Source organism: Setaria italica, chromosome IV (assembly GCF_000263155.2).
Source record: "Setaria italica strain Yugu1 chromosome IV, Setaria_italica_v2.0, whole genome shotgun sequence".
In the NCBI taxonomy this organism is placed as follows: domain Eukaryota; kingdom Viridiplantae; phylum Streptophyta; class Magnoliopsida; order Poales; family Poaceae; genus Setaria; species Setaria italica.
In genome coordinates this window covers 17,585,135-17,603,799 of record NC_028453.1, presented here as the reverse complement: position 1 = coordinate 17,603,799, position 18,665 = coordinate 17,585,135, and the positions used below count along the sequence as shown (strand labels likewise).

Sequence of the window (18,665 nt, the reverse complement as noted above, 5' to 3'; positions counted from 1 at the left end):
CCCTCCCTTCCCCGGCCGGGATCCCCTCCCCTCGCGGCCGGATCCGGGTGAGGATGGGAGGCGGCCCTCCCTCCCCCGGCCGGATCTCCTCCCCGGCGACGTGCGGCCCGCCACCGTCGTCTCCATCATCCTCGTCGACAAGGTCGGCCGCCGGAAGCTCCTCCTCGAGGCGTGCGCGCAGATGCTCGTCGCCCAGACGGCCGTCGGCGGGATCATGCTGGCGATGGTGAAGGCGGACACGAGCCCGAGCTCCGGGTGGATGGTCATCCCCAGCGGATGTGGCGGCGTGGTTGGCGACGGCCGTGGTGAGGCGGCGGCCGTGGCGAGGAGGCGTGGGGGGTGGCGGCCGTGGCGAGACGGCGTGGCGGGCGGCGGCCGTGGCGAGGCGGCGTGGTGGTGGGTGGCAGTTGTGGCGGTGGTGGAGGCCGGTGGGCGGCGGCTGTGGCGAGGCGGCGGCGGTGGAGGCCGGTGGTGGTGGCCGGCAGTGGTGCCGGTGGTGGTGGCGGCTGGCATTTTTGTTTTTTTTTATTTTTTTTGAAAAATATGTTTGCTGAGTGTTTTTTGTCACTCGGCGAAAGCTTCGCCGAGTGCACAACATAAAACACTCGGCAAAGTTAACTTTGCCGACTTAAAATTTGCCATGTGCCTTTTGCCGAGTGTTACACTCGGCAAACGTGTCGCCGAGTGTTTTTGGGCCTTCACCGAGTGCCCCAGGCACTCGGCGAACCATCTGTTTCCGGTAGTGCAAGTACTTCCTCCATTCTTTTTTGATAGACCTATTTCATCTTGGCATAATGACGAGGAGAATGTACCTGGCTTATCATCTAATGAATCATGTACTCCTCGTTATCATATACATGCACCTCAGTATCGATGCTTCATATACATGCACCAATTATTTTTTAGAGGAGTTACTCTACACGGGGATTGAATAATCATATGTGTCAAACCTGAGACAGCAACTCAAATAGAACTATCAAAAGAGAAAAACATAGTTTTGTAAATAGGCCTATCAAAAGAGAACACGGGCCTATGGGATTAAAAATTTAGACTTTGTTTAATGATGTCTATAGTGTTTAGACCAGCATCATGGTTTACGAGGTGACACTTAGATTAGTAATAATTTCAATAAAAATAGCATTTCAAACACGGTTGCAAATAGCCCGCTATAGCGTCGCTATAGCTTTTTTAGATAGGTGCCGCGATGATATTGCAAATATTACCGCTAATACCGTTAACTCCGCTATTGCATGAAATAGCACCGCTAAATTCAATAGTAACTCCGCTATGACTAAGTTACGAACTTATATACTTGTGATTTATGAACTGTGAGTGATGACTTATGACTTATCTTGTGAGTTGTGACTTTTTTTTATGTTTGCACTTACGCCTGGACATGTACTTATGAAATATGAGCTGAAATTCGTGAAATTACTAATGTTTGGGTCTAAATTTGTTGATTTTTTTGCATAACGCTAAATGCCATAGCTGCCGCTATAGCTGCGCTATAGTTCATATAGCTTTTTCAGGGCTACTCCGCTAAATTCTATAGCCCGCGATTTGCAACATTGATTTCAATAAAAATTATCAAAGTACTTTTCGTGATGAATTATCTTAGATGGCGAACCTACATAAGTCTTTTACATAAGAATGGTGAAGGTTAAAAAAAATCCGGCTATAGTTCAAAAATTCATACTACTTTTTATTTTGTACAAGAGTAAGTATATCACGACTCTTACCGCAACACAGACAATGTATATCACGACTAAGTGCAAGTGTTGCTTTTCTGAAATTATGAATCGGAGCTATACACATTATATTGATCGTTTTAAACAGGTCCCATTTCATACGAGGTCTGAATACAATGGTTAAGATGCACTAAAATAGTCCCTCGAGCAAAAAGAAAAGGCTATCGCAGTCATATCACTCTCTTCTTTTTGAAACGATGCATATATCACTCTCGCGCGCGTGACCAGCTAAGGCGAGGACAAAGCTCCAATTGATTCTTTGCCATTTCACCAAGCTGCAATCTAGGGGCTAGTTTGGTGGAGCTCCTACCAGCTCGAGCTCCAACTAACATGTCATTGTTCATGTACTGTAGTAGCTACACTATTCAGGAGAGTCAGTTTTCTCTCTCCTCCTCCTCCTCCTCACAAACCGGCAAGGTGCCGGTGGAGCCACAAATTTTGGCTCCACCGGCTCCAGCTCCTCTGACACCCTGCCATGCACAGTGCAAGAGTCGAAGTCGGATGGAGCAGCACCAAACGAGCTACGGCCTTGTTTAGTTGCCCAACTTTGGAGATGCAAAATCACTGTTGTAGCACTGTAGCACACTGTAGCGTTTCGTTTGTATTTGTGAATTATTGTCCAAATATTGACTAATTTGGCTCAAAAGATTCGTCTCGCAAAGTATAACAAAACTGTACAATTAGTTTTTGATTTCGTCTACATTTAGTACTCCATGCATGTACCGCAAGTTTGATGTGATGGTGTCGGGGGAAAATATTAACGACCCTTCGAAGCCCATGGAAACAACAAAGACGCGAAGGTCCAGGCCCACCTAAGGGAATAACAACTGCCGTCGGCCCAACGCGGGGGACGAGAATCATGCTTCGCCTCGCCCGACCCAGTATCCTGGGGTCAGGCATCCCCGACCCCCGTGAGACCAAGCTCCGCCTCGCCCGACCGCAGATCTGGGGTCGGGAGTGTCCAACCCCCCGCCGCAGGCCTCCGCTTCGCCCGACCCTAAGCATAGGAGGTCAGGCTGACCCGGGCCCACCAAACAAGTATCCGCCTCGGGCGCGTATCTCGTGGGTCCCCCTATCGATTCCACCATAAATGCGCCGCAAAGCTGTCAGAAGGAAGGATCTCCGCGCCCCCACGCAACCCGTCGCAAGTACCCATGCGCGGCCGCACAATACTTAGCTGCGACCCTCTCCGATTGGCCACAAGGCACTCATGGTCTGCACCGCCCAAGGCAGGAGGAGGCCTCGCCCGCCCTCATGCCCCACGCGCCCAGCGGCAGAGATGCGATGTCCGCTCTCCGCAGGCCGTCAGCAGGACGGCAAGATCCGCCGCCTCCCCCAACGGACACGGGGGTCACAACGAAACGCCATCATCACGTTCGGCGGCTACAGTCGCCGAGGAAGCCATTGACAGGATGCAGCGGCCGCCACCCTCTTCCGGCAAACGCGCCGGTAGGAGCCGAAGGCCGGTGAGGATGCCGGCGACCTGGGAACTCACTCCCCCCCCCCCTCGCATCGTTCTTTTTACCTAGCCATGTTTATCTTTTTACGGCTCCCCACACTCGGTCTCATCTGTAACTCCGGTGGCCTCCTTACGCTATAAAGGAGGAATCGGGGGCCTGAGACAGGGGGGCGAGAGGCACAACTCAAGACACCATAACGCTCCCTAGACAACAGAACGCACGAGCGCACCCTGCCGGAACATCAGGGCACATCCAAGAGACTTGGGACCGGCTCCCTCTCTCGCACTCCTGTAACCCCTACTACAGAACCCCGCGTGGGCAACACGAGCAGCTCCTGACACTGGACGTAGGGCGTTCCCTTGCCCGAACCAGTCTAAACCCCGTGTCTCCCATGCCACCATCCGAAGCCTTACGCGCATAAAAGAAATTTACTAGTCTAAGTCTTGACCCGCTAATCTTGACAACGACAGTTGGCGCGCCAGGTAGGGGACCTTTGCGCGTACATCTCCGGCTTCAGATGGCCAGCCGTGATGCCAGCTTCGCTCTGGGCTCCCTGATCCGCTTCGGGAGTCTGGACTTCCTCGCCACCGGGGAGGGGATTGAGCAGATCCCTCTCCTCATCTTGCCCGCTCACCCCGCCATCCCCGGCTCCGCTCCTAGCGGCGAGCGGCCAGGCGCGCGCTGGAGGGCATTCCTCAGGGGGGTGGCTCTTCGGGCTGCGCAATGCTGCGGTGACCTACAGTCGCCTCCTGACGTGGTCCACGACCGTGCCGCCCGCGAGCAACGAGCTCGCAGGCGTGGCGAGGACAATTTCCGACGCCGGCTCCGACAACGGGTGCCACCACCCCTCGCGTGAGTGCTTCATGGCCGACGTGCACTCCGCGGGGTCCAACGACGACGGCGCCGAAGGGAGGCAGAGGACTCCCCCACCGCGCGCCGCGGCTACGACTGGGGCCCTTGGCAAGGCCCCGGTGCAACCTCGGCAGCCGGAGGCGCGCGCGGCATCCCGCCAGGAGGTCGAGCGCCCCCGCAATGAAGGCGGAGCATGACAACGGGCGCGCGATGTCCAGCAGCGCATCTGCGTGACGAAGAACGCCCTCAGCTCTTCGCTCGCGCCAGCCAGAACATCGCTGCCGCGGCAGCGCTACTCCGGCGACTCCCCGAACCGGCGACGCCCGAGGAGCGTTAGGCACGCCAAGAGGTGCGCAACCTGCTCGAGTGCGCCGCCGTCCAGCAGGCGGAAAGCTCCGCGTCCCGGCGATGCGGGCAAAACGCCAGCAGGGCGGCGCCCGACACACCCCCGGAGAGGCGGGGGGAGTCTATTCACCAGCCTCCTCCTAGGGCAAACCAAGCTGCACCCGCTTGGCGGACACCACCGCCCGCAGGAGGCGGGGCTCGGTCCGTTCACCGACGCGTCGGCTCTGTCCGCGACGCTCGCGACACCCTGGACGCACGGAGGCACTCCCGCGCGGACAGGGAGGAAGGGGTAGATCGCGGCTACCACGTCCACCGCGGCGGGCGCTACGATAGCGAAGAGGACCGCAGCCCAAGCCCCGACCCTACGGGGCCCCGGGCCTTCTCCGCGCGCATCCTGAACGTGCCGTTTCCGCCGCGCTTTAGGCAACCAACAAATGTGGCCAAATACTCGGGGAGACGAACCCCGGGGTATGGCTCAGCGATTACCGGCTTGCATGTCAGGCTGGTGGGGCGGACGATGACCTGTTCATCATCCGCAACCTCCCGCTCTTTTTGGCCGACTCGGCGCGAGCCTGGCTGGAACACATCCTTTCAGGTCGGATCCGCAGCTGGAACGACCTGAAGGAAATATTCGTGGGAAACTTCCAGGGCACGTACACGCGCCCCGGCAACTCCTGGGATCTCCGGAGCTGCCGCCAGGGATTAGACGAGTCCCTCCGGGACTACATCCGACGCTTCTCGGGAAGCGCACCGAGCTCTCCAACGTCGCGGACGCCAACGTCATAGGGGCCTTCCTGGCAGGAACCTCCTACCGGCCCCTCGTCCACGAGCTAGGGCGCCGAGGCCCGCGAACCACGGAGGAGCTCCTCAATATCGCCACCAGCTACGCCTCAGGCGAAGAGGCCGTTGGAGCAATCTTCGACCGCTCCAAGGGCAAGGCAAAGCGGGAGGAGGATGCTGACGAGGGCACCTCCAACCGCCAGCAGCAGAAGAAGAAAAGCAAGCAGCGGCGCGAGGCTCCCCTCGTGGCTACTGTTGAGCGCAAGCGAGGACAGCCGCCCCCAGAGGGCACGCCCAGCTTCTTCGACAAGCTGCTCGAGGGACCATGCCCAAACCACGAGTTCCCTGTGAAGCACGCCTACAAGGACTGCAACCTCATGAAGAGGTACTTCGTAGGCAACCCGGTGAAAGGCGACTGGAGACGGAAGCCTGACGAGGAGAAGAAGGACGACGAGGAGAAGGAAGATGGCTTCTCCAAGGTGGACGGCTGCTTCATGATCTTCGGCGGCCCGGCGGCGTACGACTCCAAGCGCCATCAGAAGCTGGAGCGCCGCGAAGTCTACGCGGCCGAGCCTGTGACACCGGCCTTCCTCGACTGGTCGGGGTCCGCCATCACCTTCGACTGATCTGACCATCCGGGACGCGTCCGGCATCCGGGGCGCTACCCTCTCGTCGTCGACCCTATCGTCGGCACGACGCGCCTCACCAAGGTGCTCATGGACGGAGGTAGCGGCCTCAATATCCTCTATGCCGAGACCCTCGACGCCATGGGGATTGACCATTCCCGCCTCCGCCCCAGCAAGGCGCCATTCCACGGCGTCGTGCTAGGGAAACAGGCAATGCCTCCTGGGCAGATCGACTTGCCTGTCACTTTTGGGACCCCTTCCAACTATAGGAAGGAGGTCCTAACCTTCGAGGTGGTAGGATTCCGTGGAACCTACCACGCCATCTTGGGGCGGCCATGCTACGCCAAGTTCATGGCCATCCCCAACTACACCTACCTCAAGCTCAAGCTGCCGGGGCCCAACGGGGTTATCACCGTCGACACGTCTTTCCAGAAGGCGTACGAGTGCGACGTAGAATGCTGCGAGTACGCTGCAGCCATTACCTTCACAGAAGAGTTGGCGGTCCAGCTCGCGGAGGGTGCCGAGGACCAGCCCGACTCCAAGCAGTCGGCCACCTCCTTCGAAGCCACCGAAGGCGTCAAGGAGGTCCTCCTCGACCCCAGCAGCTCTGACAGCCGGACCGTGCGGATTGGCACTACCCTATCTCCCAAATAGGAAAGCGCGCTCGTCGACTTCCTCCGCGCGAACAGCGATGTTTTCGCGTGGAAGCCCTTGGATATGCCCGGCATTCCAAGAGAAGTCGCCGAGCACTCCTTGAACATCAAGGCCGGCTCCAAGCTAGTAAAGCAAGGTCTGCGCCGCTTCAACGAGGAGAGGCGCAAGGCCATCGGCGAGGAGCTCCAGAAGCTTTTAGCGGCCGGATTCATCAAGGAAGTGTACCACCCTAAGGGGCTAGCTAATCCTGTTCTTGTGCGAAAAAAGAATGGGAAATGGAGGATGTGTGTTGACTATACCGGTCTCAACAAGGCGTGCCCAAAGGATCCGTTTCCTTTGCCACACATAGATCAGATAGTCGACTCAACCGCCGGGTGCGAAACCCTCAGCTTCCTTGACGCGTATTCCGGCTACCATCAGATCGCGATGAAAGAGTCCGACCAGCTGGCTACCTCTTTCATCACCCCCTTCGGCCCCTACTGCTACGTCAAGATGTCATTCGGCCTCAAAAACGCGGGGGCTACGTTCCAGCGATGCATGCTGAAGTGTTTCGGGAACCTCATCGGGCGGAGCGTTGAGGCTTACGTTGACGACATCGTAGTCAAATCCAAAAAGGGTGACCAGCTCGTCCCCGACCTCAAACTAGCCTTCGAAAGGCTGAGGGACAAGCATATTAAGCTCAATCCCGAAAAATGCGTTTTCGGGGTCCCAAGGGGCATGCTGCTAAGCTTTATCGTCTCCGTGCACGGCATCGAGGCCAATCCGGAGAAGATAGCGGCCATTAGCGACATGGGGCCGATCCGAAATATAAAAGGAGTCCAGCGCACCACGGGATGCTTGGCGGCTCTGAGCCGCTTCATCTCGCGCCTTGGCAAACGAGGACTCTCCCTCTATCGACTCCTAAAGAAGACTGATCGCTTCGAATGGACCGTCGAGGCCCAGGAAGCGCTTGACCGGCTCAAGGATCTTCTGACGAAGGCCCCGATCCTAGTCCCGCCGACCGACAGAGAGCCCCTCCTGCTCTACATAGCGGCGACTACCTAGGTGGTTAGCGCGACCCTAGTGGTGGAGCGAGAAGAGGAGGGACACGCCCTCAAGGTGCAGCGCCCGGTGTATTTCATCAGCGAAGTCCTGTCCGAGTCCAAGGCACGCTACCCGCAGATCTAGAAGCTCATCTATGCCATCCTCATCATGAAGAGGAAGTTGCGCCACTACTTCACCTCCCATATGGTAACGGTTGTTTCGTCGTTCCCACTCGACGAAGTGATCCGGAACCAAGACGCCACGGGACGGATCGCGAAGTGGGCGCTCGAGCTCATGGACCAAGGCATCACCTATGCCCCCCGCACCGCCATCAAGTCCCAGGTACTCGCCGATTTTGTGGCGGAGTGGACGGAGATCCAAACACCATCGGCGCCGGAGAAACAGGAGTACTGGACAATGTACTTCGACGGATCGTTGATGAGGGCCCGCAACGGAGCAGGCCTCGTCTTCGTCTCTCCTCTAGGCGTGTGCATCAGGTACATGATCCGCCTCCACTTCCCTGCGTCCAATAATGTTGCCGAGTACAAGGCCCTCCTCAATGGGCTTCGCATTGCCATCGAGCTGGGCATCCGTCGGCTAGACGCCCGGGGCGACTCTCAGCTAGTCGTCGAACAAGTAATAAAGGAGTGGAGCTGCCACGACCCCAAGATGGCAGCCTACTGCAATGAAGTTCGCAAGCTTGAAGACAAGTTCGACGGGCTGGAGCTCAACCACGTCGCAAGGCGTTTCAACGAGCCAGCCGACGAGCTGGCAAAGCCAGCGTCCGGCCGAAAGCCGGTGCCCGACGGTGTCTTCATCAGCGACCCGTTCAAACCCTCAGTCTGTTGCCAAGAACCGGAGAGGGTCGGCGACGCGCCACTGGCTCCGGACTCGGGCCCCAACCCAGGAGAGGTCGGCAACGCGCCACCTGTCCCGGGCTCGGGCGATGGCCCCGACAGGGTCGGCACCGCTTCGCCTGTCTCAAAATCGGAAGCCGACCCCTCCGACCCCACGGTCATGGAAATCGTGGCAGACCCCACAGCGGGGGCCGACCCCCCGTCCAATTGGAGTGCCCCGTACCTCGACTACCTCGCCCGCGACACGCTCCCGGCGAACAAAACGGAGGCACGCAGGATTGCGCGTTGCGCCAAATCCTTCATCATTATCGACCAAGAGCTCTACAAGAGAAGCCACACCGGCATCCTCCAGCGCTGCATCCCGATCGAGCAGGGAAAGGCGCTACTTCAAGACATCCATGCTGGAGCCTGCGGCCATCACGCCGCGCCAAGAACCCTCGTGGGCAACACCTTCCGGCAAGGTTTCTACTGGCCGACAGCGGTCGCCGACGCCACCCACGTGGTCCGCACCTGCGAAGGGTGCTAGTTCTTCGTGCGCCAAACCCATCTGCTCGCGCAGGCACTCCAGACCATCCCCATCACGTGGCCCTTCGCGGTCTGGGGGCTGGATCTCATTGGGCCCTTTAAGAAAGCACCCGGGGGCTTCACCCACCTGCTTGTCGCCGTCGACAAGTTCTCCAAGTGGATCGAAGCACGACCAGTCGCGCAGATCAAGTCCGAGCAGGCGGTACAATTCTTCACCGATATTATCCATCGCTTCGGGATCCCCAACTCCATCATCATGGACAACGGCACGCAGTTCACCGGAAAGAAGTTCCTCCAGTTCTACGACGACCACCACATCTGAGTGGACTGGTCGGCCGTGGCACATCCCCGCACGAACGGGCAGGTCGAACAAGCCAACGGCATGATACTCCAGGGTCTCAAGCCACGGATCTTCGACCGCCTCAAAAAGTTCGACGGACGGTGGGTCGCGGAGCTCCCCGCAGTCCTTTGGAGTCTGAGGACAACCCCCAGTCGTGCGACTGGCTTCACACCATTATTCATGGTCTACGGGTCCGAGGCCATCCTGCCCACCGACTTGGAGTACGGATCGCCGAGGGTCAAGGCATACGACGAACAAGGGAACCAGGCATCGCTCGAAGACGCACAAGATCAGCTCGATGAGGCACGCGATGTGGCCCTGCTGCACTCGGCCAAGTACCAGCAGGCCTTACGACGCTACCACAGCCGCAAGGTGCCAGGCCGAGCCTTCAACGTTGGTGACCTAGTGCTCCGTCTCGTCCAGGATAACAGGGGTCGGCACAAGCTGACCCCTCCGTGGAAAGGTCCCTTCATCGTCACGCAGGTACTACGGCCAGGCACCTACAAGCTGGCGACCCCCGACGGACAAGTCTTCAGCAACGCTTGGAACATAGAACAGCTAAGGCATTTCTACCCCTAGATTTCACTTCCAAGTTCTGTACATAGACATTTCTGTACATTTAAAAAATTTTACGGAAAAAAGAATTTTGAGTCGGTCCCATTCAAGTTTCAGTCCGAACTCAGGGATATCCGACCCTGGCTCTACCTCAGGGCCGCATATCCCTCGGGGGCTATCAGGGGCTCCGGCCAAGGCCACTTGACACCCTCTCAAAACGCTTTTTCTTTCCGAGCCGACCCTCTTTCTGAACTTTTGGGCATGAAAAGGAAAAAGCGCACGAACGGTGTTCAGGCAAGATTGATCAGACTGCGAAAAAACCTACGCCCCAGCGGCTACGGTGCCCTCGCTCATCAAAGCTTACTGACACAACCAATGACACGCTCTAAACTTTCCAAGTCTAAAAAACAAGAAAGAGGATCGAAAACTTTCTCATGACAATATTTAGAAAAGCCTCTATGGCCATTACAAAACGAGTCTGAAACTAACGTATTTACATCTTGGGCGCCAGCCCGATACAGTTAACTCGACCGGGGATCTTTGGGAGGGACGGCTTCATCCTCCTGGAGCTTCGCCAAAGCCTCCGCCGGGTTGAGCACCGACGCGTCAATCTCGTCCAGCTCAGCCTCGGAGTAGCCGGCGGCGTACCCCCCGCTCATCCCGGCGAAGTTAATGCCGGAGTAGTGGGAGCCGAAGACCAAAAGGCTCGCCTCACGCTGGTGTGGAGCGCCTCCAGGGCGATCTCGCGGGCTCGGCGGTAGGTTCCGAGGACACGAGTCGCCAGCGAGCTCGTCCTCTCCTCCTGGACCACACTGAGGCCGTCACAGACGACGCGAACAGCATCCTGCAGGTTGTCGTGCTCAGCGCGCTCCGCGTCGAGCACCTCCCTCAGCCGGGTGAGCTCGCCTGCAAGGATCACCCAGAAGAACCCGCTAAATCGAAAATCACCGCAACATCACAAAGACAAAGAAATGAACAGAGTCTTACCCTCGGACTGGGCCTTCAGCTGGCGCTCCCGGTCGAGCCCCTGGGCCACGGAGGCCTGAAGCTCCCGCGCTTGCACTTGAAGCTGACCGACCTCTGCCCCAAGGTCGGCCGCCGCCTTCTCGGCCTCCTCCTTCCGGACCTTCTCGGCGTCCCAGTCCTGCCAAGCCTTTTGCCGCTCGCGCCGGATGCGCTCGACGGTCTTTTGAAGGGCTTCATGCTCCCCCTACAGCTGTGCGACCTCCTCAGCGTCGTGGCAGGCCTTTTCGACAGCAGCCTGGAACTCCTCGCGGTCACAGCGGGCCCTCTCGGCGACGACCTGGAGCTTGGCCTCCGCCCGCCGCGCATCCTCCTGCGCCGCCAGCTCGCGCCTCCGCAGATCATCGATGACCTGCTGGGCGGCAGCAACCTGCATGGACAGCTCCCCGGTCCGCTGTCTCTCAAAGTTGAAGCGCTCCCAGAGCCCCCGCTCCAGCCAAAGGAAATCGGATTTTCCCTGACTGCATTCTTGGAGAGCCTACAAAACAATACGACATCAGGGGTAAAACGACGGGGAGGACATAGCCACCAACGGAGAAGGTACCATACCTGGCTACCAGGGAGGATGCCGCTGTCCAACTGCCCTAACGCCGACGACAGAGCTGCGCGGGCGTTAGCGAGGCCGCCCTGCATCGCCTGCCACTTGCCCCATTCCGTGGCATCATCCAACGTGAAGAGGGGCCTCTGCGGGTCGTCACGAGATGACCAACGCAGGACGGACCCCCTCCACACCCTGGGAACGGGAGTGGCCAAGGCAGAGGCGGAAGCCGACCTCGACACCGAAGTCAAAACGGGCTCCACCGTCCCGAAAGCCGCCGGGCTCACCGACGATCCCGGGGCACACCCTCATACCCCCGTCGAGGCTGCCGCGGGCCCGCCAGGCGGCGCCACCGCCTCCAACGCGGGCGTCGGAGCGAGCGTCCCCATGGCCGCCTCGCCCTCCGTCGCGACCGCCGGGACAGGCGTCCCCGCCCCCGTCGGGGCCTCTGGAGCAGGCACCTCCGCCTCCGCCACCGGTGCCACCTCCGCCAAGGCTCCCCGGGCGGAAGTCCCCGTCTCCGTCGCCACCGCCTCCTCTGTCGCAGCCGCCGGGGCAGGCGTCCCAGTCTCCCCCGCTACCACTATCCCCGCCGTGGCCGCGGGGGCAGGCTCTTCTTCCTCCGTTGCCGCCGTCGTCCCCGTCGCGGCCGCTAGGACATCCGTCCCCGTCTCCCCCGCCGTCGTTCCCTCCGCCTCGTTGGTGTCAAGGTCGATCACCTCCCCGGCCTGAGGGCCCCTAGGAGCGATACTCTGCAACGCAGGGTCAACCAAAGAAGTGGAAGGCGGAGCGGGGTCCGCACCCTCTCCCATGCCCGGTGGCGGCACCACTCCACCGGTCGCCACCGCGGGGGCCACCTCCGCAGTGGAACCCGCAACCTCACCAGGGACCCCGCCGCTCGCCGCGGGCGGGGCAGCGGTGCGCCCCGTAGGGGCGGACAACACCCGCAGTGCCTTCTTCGGCGCCAGCTGCGGGACGAGACCTCGAGGGGCGGTGCTGCAAAAACAATCAACAAACATCATCGAAAATGAACACAATGCATGGAAAGGAACGAGGTTTGCAAGGAAATTCAACTCACGTTCCCCCAGCGCAAGGACGGTGTGCGCGCTTCGCCTCCGAGCTGGACGCCGACCCCGGGGCATCCGGCAGCTGCCGCTTGTCGCCGCTCCTCTGCGCCTGGGCCACAGGCGCAGGGATGGGGGCGGGCTCCGTAGACCCCCGGGGGGCGCCCCGCGCCGAACCCTCGAGCACGGCCCTAGAGCTTTGCGGGACCAAGTCCCGGGTGGACGATCCACCCGCTGTCGTTGTCGTCGTCGTCGTCCGACACGACCTGTCCTCATCGCCGCCGCTGGAACTCCTTGGCGACCCTCTTCTTCTTCTTCGCCGTCTCCTTGTCCTTGCGGCGCTTCTGCCTCTCAGCAAGGAGATGGTTCTGCAGCCGCCGCTCGGCGTCCTCCGACACCGGCGGGCGTGAGTCCACGACCCGGATTAGGCTGCCCTGCAAACGCAAAAGGGCCCCGCGTCAGAGCATCGAACCAGGAAACACGAGAAAAGAAGGTTTGCGCACAAGATCTTTGCCAGGTCGATGAAGTTCTCGTCCGGGCGCATCAGAGGGTGCCCGGGCACCGGGTAGTCAGCGTCCTTGTCCTCCAGCGCCTCCCGAATCCGCTGCCGGATCTCGGAGGCGGCGAGCGCACCCGTCGCAAGGATGGTGCCCTCGGTCGGCATGCCCGGAGTCATGTCGGCGAGCGAGCGGACCCGGAGCATCAGCGGCGCCACCCGCCGGGCATGGTATGCCCCGATGACCCCGGATCTGGTCAACCCCCTCCCCTTCAGGTGCTCAATGGCCTATAGAAGGCCGTGGATCCGCTTCTTCTCCTTGTCGACCGGGCCGTACACCCACACCTCCGGCGCCGCCTCGATAGTGCGGCTGGTGAACTCCGGCAGGGGGGAGTTCGAGTAGTTCTTCACGTAGAACCACTGCTGGTGCCACCCCTTGTGGGACGTCGCGGTCTTCATCGCCATGTACTCCTTGGCGCGGGTGTGGCGGAGGTGGATTCCGGCGCACCCTATCGGCACCGGGGGCGACCGCTGCTGGCTCCCCTTCTTCTCCGCCTTCTGGTACAGGCTGACCGTGAAAAAATATTTCCACAGCGAGAAGTTGGGCTCGATGCCCAGGAACCCCTCGCACAGCGCGACGAACGCCGCAATGTGCTGGATCCCATTGGGGTTGAGGTGCTGCAGCTCAAGCCCATAATAATGCAGGAGCTCGCGGAAGAAGAGGCTCGGCGGAGTCGCGAACCCCCTCTCGTGGAAGTGGGCAAAGGAGACGATATAGCCAGCGGACGGTGTCGGCGCCTGCTCCGCCCCCGAAAGCTCCCACTCACCCGCCTCCGTCCTCTCGTAGAGGAGGCCCTTCCTCATTAGGCCTTCGGCGCGCGAGGGGCTGAAGTGGGAAATCCCCCAGGATCCCATCACCGAAGGGAGAGGAGCTTGACGGGGGATGGGGGAGAAAGGGTGCGGCGCTGGGTGGAGGAAGATGAAGCGGGTGCAGGAAAGCTAAGGGCGCACGAGGAGGCAAAAAAGCTTGAAGGCAGACGGCGGGCGGAACCGGCAAGGTGAAACTTTCGTTTTATAGGGAAAGTGCGGGGGAAGCAGAACAGATGCCCCCATCACCATAAATGCGGCGCCAGGTACGCTGCGCCATGCCCGCTTCTTTTTCAGAAACCGTGCGCACGACCGGCAGCAGAAACATCCCCTCCTCCCTCGATTCGCGGGTCGGCACCCTCCACCGCTTCACTTCCCGGGGATGCGCGCACAACGTCCCCCACATCCGGCCCAAGGCGCTACACCCCCCATGTCCGGCCCAAGACGCGGCCTCCCTCCATGTCCAGCCCAAGGCCCACCAAAAGGTAAGAAAGGGATACGGGGCTGAAAACGCCCCTACGACCCATTACGATCCACGAGTTCGAAGGTTGGCCCGCCACGGGTTCGACAACCGCTCCAGGATGCCCCCGAGCGAGGGGTGAGAGGAGACGGGTCCGCAAGCGACCATCACCTAGGCACGCAATAGCCTAGGGCGTCTCAATCTCACGTTCGAGTCTAAACCGGCATCAAAGTTCATGGTTTTTCCTCGAAGAAAGGCAACGAGCCCCCGGATCCAACCGAACGGATTCGGGAACTATATGAACTGGCCGATCGGAGCCTGGGGTACGCCACCATCTTGGCCCAAGCTGGACCCCCCCGAACGGGGACCGGGACCCCACTCGAACTCGCCCGTTAATAGCTCAATGAGCACCACGGTTCGTCCGATGAGGATAGCGTGGCACAGCTTGTCCCCTCCGTCCCAACGAATAGACGCTTGAGGGGAAACGTACAAAAGTCGACCTAGTCTCCCGACCGGTTCCCTGCAACGCGCGAGGGCTCGGGGGCTGGCCTCGCAACCAAAGGCCACACGGGTGGCCTCGACTTAAAGACTCTCAGACAGAAGGGAACCACCATGAATCCCCCCACTCCGGATCGCTCACAAAGATGCGTCGCCTGATCGGCCCCCTCAGTCAAGATGCGCAGGCGACACCTCCCGTCCCGGATCAACCGCGAAGACCCCCTGCGGGCGATGACAACAGCCTCCGAAGGAGCGTCCCCGCTCCACCACAGGCTCGGGGGCTACTGTCGGGGGAAAATATTAACAACCCTTCGAAGCCCATGGAAACAACAAAGACGCGAAGGCCCAGGCCCGCCTAAGGGAATAACAACTATCGTCGGCCCAACGCGGGGGACGAGAATCATGCTTCGCCTCGCCCGACCCAGTATCCTGGGGTCAGGCATCCCCGACCCCCGTGAGACCAAGCTCCGCCTCGCCCGACCGCAGATCTGGGGTCGGGAGTGTCCGACCCCCCACCGCAGGCCTCCGCTTCGCCCGACCCCAAGCATAGGAGGTCGGGCTGACCCGGGCCCACCAGACAAGTATCCGCCTCGGGCGCGTATCTCATGGGTCCCCCTATCGATTCCACCATAAATGCGCCGCAAAGCTGTCAGAAGGAAGGATCTCCGCGCCCCCACGCAACCCGTCGCAAGTACCCATGCGCGGCCGCACAGTACTTGCTACAGTAGCTGCGACCCTCTCCGATTGGCCACAGGGCACTCATGGTCTGCACCGCCCAAGGCAGGAGGAGGCCTCGCCCACCCTCGTGCCCCGTGCGCCCGGCGGCAGAGATGCGACGTCCGCTCTCCGCAGGCCGTCAGCAGGACGGCAAGATCCGCCACCTCCCCCAACGGACACGGGGGTCACGACGAAACGCCATCATCACGTCCGGCGGCTACAGTCGCCGAGGAAGCCATCGACAGGATGCAGCGGCCGCCACCCTATTCCGACAAACGTGCCGGTAGGAGCCGAAGGCCGGCGAGGACGCCGGCGACCTGGGAACTCGCTTCCCCCCCCCCCCCTCGCATCGTTCTTTTTACCTAGCCATGTTTATCTTTTTACGGCTCCCCACACTCGGTCTCATCTGTAACTCCGGTGGCCTCCTTACGCTATAAAGGAGGAATCGGGGGCCTGAGACAGGGGGGCGAGAGGCACAACTCAAGACACCATAACGCTCCCTAGACAACAGAACGCACGAGCGCACCCTGCCGGAACATCAGGGCACATCCAAGAGACTTGGGACCAGCTCCCTCTCTCGCACTCCTGTAACCCCTACTACAGAACCCCGCGTGGGCAACACGAGCAGCTCCCGACACTGGATGTAGGGCGTTCCCTTGCCCGAACCAGTCTAAACCCCGTGTCTCCCACGCCACCATCCGAAGCCTTATGCGCATAAAAGAAATTTACTAGTCTAAGTCTTGACCCGCTAATCTTGACAACGATAGATGGGGAATCTTCTTTTTGCATAGTGTCGAAGTTGGGAATTTGGGAGAACTAAATAGGGCCTACATGTGTGCTTCCCTTGGACTGAAAAGAGACGCCCTACGGTGGTTAGTGAACCGATCATGTGCCGCCGCCCTGCAGTGATGTACAGTAGGAGAGCTATAGTGATAGCCTATCCCTCGTGTACGAGTGTACGACAGCTACATGTCAAAAATCGAGATATTTTTCTATACTTTGTGCTTCCATGTGTTAGGTTTCCAATCTTGGTCTTTTCCGTGTGCACAAGGGAACAGCAGATTCCAATTTCGCAAGGCGCCTCTCTTATATACCCTGTTGGATCCGAATCTGTATTTGAAGGATTTATACTGTGTATATAGTTGGGCGATTTAGTGACATATACAAGCCTCTGCAAGTGTGCATATGTCACTGGCATACATTTAGACGTAATCATGGCCCACGCATATATCTCAGTACCATTAGGTGTAATCATTTCTCTCACCACCGCTATATGCAATCATTTATCTCATTACCATCAGATGTAACCCCACTTACCTAACTTATGTTTGTATATCCTACTTGCAAGTGCGTTGATTTTTAAATCATTATAATTTCCTAAGGTGTTTAAACATTCCATATATTATCTCTTGTCCATGTTATTAGCATTTTTTGAACATTTCCTACTTCCTCCGTCCTAAATTATAAGTCATTTTAGCTTTTTAAGATATATAGTTTTTACGATGTATCTAGACAATTTAGGTGCATAACAAAATATATAAATCTAGAAAAACCAAAACTACTTATAATTTGAAACGGGAGTAGTATGGAAGTGCTAGGTGCTCTCTCATGAATAAACCATGACAAAAAAGGAGTTGATCACGATAGCTGTATAATTGCTAAATAAAATTAGTTGTAAACCATATATACGTACTTAGATATTTGTTAACTACAATACATTTTGTCGAGAGCCATAATTTTCTTATAAAAATTTCGTCCACCCAAATCAGTATGAAATTTTTATAGTTTTTTATGGTGACAACAAGCTCAAGTGATATGGTTCCTGGCTTAAGGCGACACAATTTTTTTCTCGAATACGCAGGAGAGTTGCCTATCATTACATTAGATAGGAGAAAAAGTTCAAAATAGCCATACAAACACACACCACACACCCCTTACTTCTCTAAATTACTTAAAGCGACAATAATCTATTACTGTGGTTAATGACAAATTGAATGTACAAACGATGTTTCCGTAACAATTGGTTCGTGGATTGAAATGGTGTTTCGTAGTTGAGAACTTGAGATCATGTTTTCCTCTTGATGATCAGCTGGGCATGGCCAGCGCCCTGGACACCCTGAGCGGCCAAGCGTTCGGCGCCAGGCAGTACCACCTCCTGGGCATCTACAAGCAGCGCGCCATGCTCCTGCTCACCGCCGTGAGCGTCACCCTCGCCGTCGTCTGGTTCTACACCGGCGAGAACCTCCTCCTGTTCGGCCAGGACGCCGACATCGCCGCGGAGGCCGGCGCCTTCGCGCGGTGGATGATCCCGGCGCTCTTCGCCTACGGCCCGCTGCAGTGCCACATCCGGTTCCTGCAGACGCAGAACATCGTGGTGCCCGTGATGGCGGCCGCCGGCGCGACGGCGGCGTGCTACCTGGTCGTGTGCTGGGTGCTCGTGTTTGGGCGCGGTGCTCGGCAACGCCGTCTCCTACTGGATCAACGTGGTCGTGCTGGCCGTGTACGTGAGGGTGTCGCCTGACTGAAAGAAGACGTGGACGGGGTTCTCCATGGAAGCATTCCGTGATGCCCAAAAGTGAAACTATTAGTACTAACAATTGAACTTGTACTTTTACCTAATTCTAAGAATTAGAGTGCTTGAAAAAAAATGGAGTCCAGCGAAATCGAACGGTGGAAATAAAGAAAGTACCATGAAATACCTAAAGAGAAGTACCAATTTGGTGGGACAAGAAACAAAATAGTGAGAAATTATTATAATACTCTTTTAATTATATGTAAATCTATTTAATTTTTTTTAAGAAAGATAAGAAAGGAAAGTATCTGCAAGTGCCACTAGTATTTAAAAGTATTATAACAAAGCTCTTGGAAAATACTAGTAACCAATCTTGGTATGATTAAAAAAGCAACATGACCTATTTACTTTGTCAACTTAAACCCCTAAGCAAATTTTAGACTCAATTTACTCCCCCAAACTTTCATTTGATCCAATCTACCCCTAATTAGATTTCTCTTTTTATTTTTTTCACTACAAATTGAGTTTTAATTTCAGATTTTGTGAGTTAACTTATAACATGATGCTCTATGATGTTAGAAAAATACATTAGAAATTTTTCATGGTTACTTTTCATACAGTTTTGTATATTTAAGATCAATTTCGTATTAAATATTCCTAACCTATGAAAATAATTATAAAAAATTCTTAGTATAATTTTTTAATATAAGGCATCATGTTTTGTA

General features: G+C 57.4%; 1 pseudogene; it reads left to right on the top strand.

Moving 5' to 3' along the window:
• LOC105914209 overlaps positions 1-18,161 on the top strand; it is a 24,156-nt pseudogene extending 5,995 nt beyond the window's left edge.
• Positions 18,162-18,665: the final 504 nt, after the last annotated feature.